This window comes from Etheostoma cragini, chromosome 1 (assembly GCF_013103735.1).
Source record: "Etheostoma cragini isolate CJK2018 chromosome 1, CSU_Ecrag_1.0, whole genome shotgun sequence".
Taxonomy (NCBI): Eukaryota; Metazoa; Chordata; class Actinopteri; order Perciformes; family Percidae; genus Etheostoma; species Etheostoma cragini.
This window is the reverse complement of record NC_048407.1, coordinates 1,459,157-1,463,028: the sequence shown is the minus strand read 5'-3', so window position 1 is coordinate 1,463,028 and position 3,872 is coordinate 1,459,157.

Below are 3,872 nucleotides of genomic sequence, written 5' to 3'. Positions count from 1 at the left end.
AGCTAGACTATCTGTCCAATCTGAGTTTTCTGTTACACGACTAAAACAACCTTTAAACAAATACTGGGAACGTTCCACCAAAACAAATTCCTTCCCAAGGCTATTTTACAGAGGCACCGTGGCCGCCAAGACCATTGTGATTGGTTTAAAGAAAAAGTTTAATAAACCAGAGCTCGTATTTCTCCCATCCCAGAATGCTGTGTGCTCTACTCAGACCCTCCTCCACAGCGCTGAGGAGGAAGGTCTGGCAACGAGAGACTAGGTAAGGTAATTCTCAAGCAGTGGGTGAAGGTGCTCAGGTTGGGGCTGATGTGTTCTAGTGAGTCTGAATGTGACATACGAAGGAGGCTTGATGAATCCCATGTTTCTGAGCAGAAAGGAATCATTTCTTTTTTGTTTACTTGCTACGCCTAAACTTTAACATGAATGCGTATGTGTCAACGAGTCGATAGTTGGTTTCTTACCTGCAAGGATTCTTAAAACAAATCTGCGTCATATAGAAGTGGAATGATGCCAGTCTCTGGCATGATATCTTACTTTTTTTCAGACGAAAAACATACTAACTCATAACACTGAATAAAACATTTGTTCTGTTTTTTTGCCGTGTACACGGCTTGGACTTTGACCTGATGTTGCCTTGTTGTTTTCTTCAACTCTTCCTCTGGAGGCAGACTGTAACCTTGTATTTGACCACAAAGGTCAGAGAGCAAGCTCAGCTATTTGACCTCTGGAAAAGTTCAGCGGCCTTTTTTCAGCTGTTTGACCCAGGCAGAAAAACAGCTGACCTGTAGGTTTGCTAGTATTTGTATACAGTATATATACATATATAGTATACAGGATGAACATGGTTTTCACGTGCAAGATTTGCTTCATCAATCTGTTTTTATGGACACACTGTAACAAGCTGGCAGACAAAGAGCACCATTAGCATTCCAATATTCCATATACCAATATTCACTCTCCGTTCAGCTCTGTTTTGGTCTCCACCGACTCCTGGGGGAAATATCTGTCTCTTTGGCTTCTAAATGCTCCACTTTGTTAGCAAGGTACTTGGTACTACTTTGTCTCTCTGTCATTCGCTGCTCATATGTTAAAAACCATCATCACCATCTGTCGAAAAAACAAAGCCTATGGAATTAGGGTCCTCCCCCATGTCTCAGGGCTTCCTGTAGTTCTCTTAATTGACTGAGAAAGAAGCGGGCCAGGTTTCTTTCCAGGCTCCTGTCGGGCTTGAACTCACTCTGGTCCCACAGTCCATTTCCTCTCTGTCAACCTCCTGCTGCGAGGGTTTCTCTCTGGCAAGGTCAGGGGCTTCAGTACTTCACCCAGTCTCCTTGCAGATTTCCCATCAGTCTGGATCCACTGCAGAGATCCACACACCGTAGGAGGTTGGACATCAGTGTCCTTCACCTCTTACTTTCCCCATTTCCTGCCCCCACTCTTTCACATGTTCCGTCAGCTTCTATCATCCTTTGGTCAGACTGCACGTCTGCCACCTTATCTTACATTTCCTCCTTCTACATCTCTGTGTCCATGTCCCTCCACCCCCCTATCTTTCTCCACCTTTTGTTCCTCACCTCCTCCTACCTCCTCTGCAGAAGACATTAACCCTTACTTGGGTCCGGCCTTGAGCGATGGAGAGGATTAAATGACCCCAGGAAGGGTAACACTTTCCTGGGAGGTGTCCAGGAGAAAGTTGGTGCTGAGACCTTCAAATGAATCTCCGTTACATCTGTCCACAGTGTCCTCCTTCTCAGGCAGACACTGACAGACACGGGAGTGTGTCAATGGGAGGATCTGTTCATCCTGTTGTTAATCTCACACTTTCCTCTTTACATAAATTAAATATCAATAAACGATTAAATAGTAACATTAGACATATAAAGTTTGTTGAAGGGAGCTTCCCAATTTTGGTGAAATGAAATATAATTTAAGATCTTAAGTAATAAATAAGCATGGAAATTGATTCATGTGTAAACAACGGGTTCCATAAAGTCCTGAATCCTCAAAAACCCAATCATACCTTCTCTATGTTTATAAATGTACTTATGTCTGTACATCCCCCATTGAATATTTCTTCTAGCACGTTTTGCACTCACACGATACATAGACATTCAATATTTCTGTCCACTCATTTATACATACAGTTTATATATTTGTTTCTAGCCACACTAGTGGCGTGGCTCTTGGAATGGCAACCACATTGGACCAGTTTAAAATATCTCTGCACCTACTGGTTGGCTTGTAATGAAGTCTTGTACGGGCATTCAAGAACCCCAGAGAAAGAATTTCAATGAGTTTCATCATGTGACATTTCAACCTGCACAATTATTAGGTCAAAATGTTATTTTGTCAGTTCGTCGGTTTATGACCAAACACCTGCAACAATAATGACATGGTAGCATCCAACACAGTGAAGTGGAGTGCAAGGAGGTTAACTGATGTCATCATCTGATGCACACGTCTCTATGAGCCCCTGTACATCCAACAGGAGCACAGTAAGAACACATGTCAGCATCTTTCACCCAGTGTTTGTTCTCACATTTGTTTCTTATTTATCTACTCCATCTCATCTCTGTTGTACGGCTTCTGGAAGAAGGATAGAAGCTGCCTTCCCTTTGTTTTACAGGTGATCTTAAGTGCATTCCTGATGACATCCGCCCAACGTTTTTATAAAGAACATTTGGGGGTCAATGATAATTGTATGGGCCTTTTTCAAGACATGTTCAGTCTGCAGCTGTGCAAAGGATGACATCATCATTGTAATCATCGTCACCACCACTGATGCTGTGCTACTGTGCACAAAGCATCCAGCAGCGAGCTGCTTATAGCAACAGTCAGGCTTCTCAGTGGGAGCTGTTTGTGTTTTTTATGAAAGAAAATGAAATACTGTAGACGGAGCTGATATGTGTGTAGTGTTGTTTCAGCTTTGCCTGCATGCTGGGAATTATTGGCAATTGTGAAAGTGCATTTGATACATTATTTGCCTTTACTTTATCCGCAGCACCTTTGCAACAAATGGGCGATAAGCTTGAAAGTGGCACTGTGCTTGTTTCCAATTAATTAAGCAATGGATTGGTGCCCAAAAATGCTGCAAAGCATGTTTGTTATGGAGTCCCAAAACACAGGAGTGTTTGTATTGAGCATGGTGCCTCCACTGAGCAAATTTACTCACATTTGGTCACACGGCCACATCACCTGTAAATCCAAATTCTAACTATTTGCCTCACAAACAGAATCGTGGGCTATTTAAAGTAAATATCGACATCTGTGCATTAGTGAAATAGTTGATACACAGGTCTTCATCCAGTGGTAGAATGTAACTAAGTGCATTTACTCAAGTACTGCATTTGAGTCCAAATGTTGAGGTACTTGTACTTTACTTGACTCTTTTCTTTTCATGCCACTTTCTACTTCTACTCCGCTACATTTCAAAGTGGAATATTCTACTTTTTACTAACACTACATTCATCTGACAGCTTTAGTTACTAGTTACTTTACAGGTAAAAGTAAGATGTTTGCACACAACACACATGTAGTTGTAGTATAAATTAAACTACCCAACAATTTACAGCTCATAACTACATGTAGCTCTACAAGGTGAATTACTTTTATTATCTCATGTTGTAGATTTGTTATACCACGAAAGAAAATACGGCTTACCAGTCAAGGTCACAGCAGCACCAGCAGGTTATAATCCAAGCAAACTGTTTGGAAAGACCACAATGCACTGCTGTCCCGCTGCCCTCCAAAAGACAATCTGCTTTTTAACCGCACATTTTAAAGTGCTCATGTCTTGCTTTCTGGCTTATTCCCTGTCCTTTAGTGTGTTATACATCTTTTTTTGTGCATGGTATAGGTTTACAAAGTAA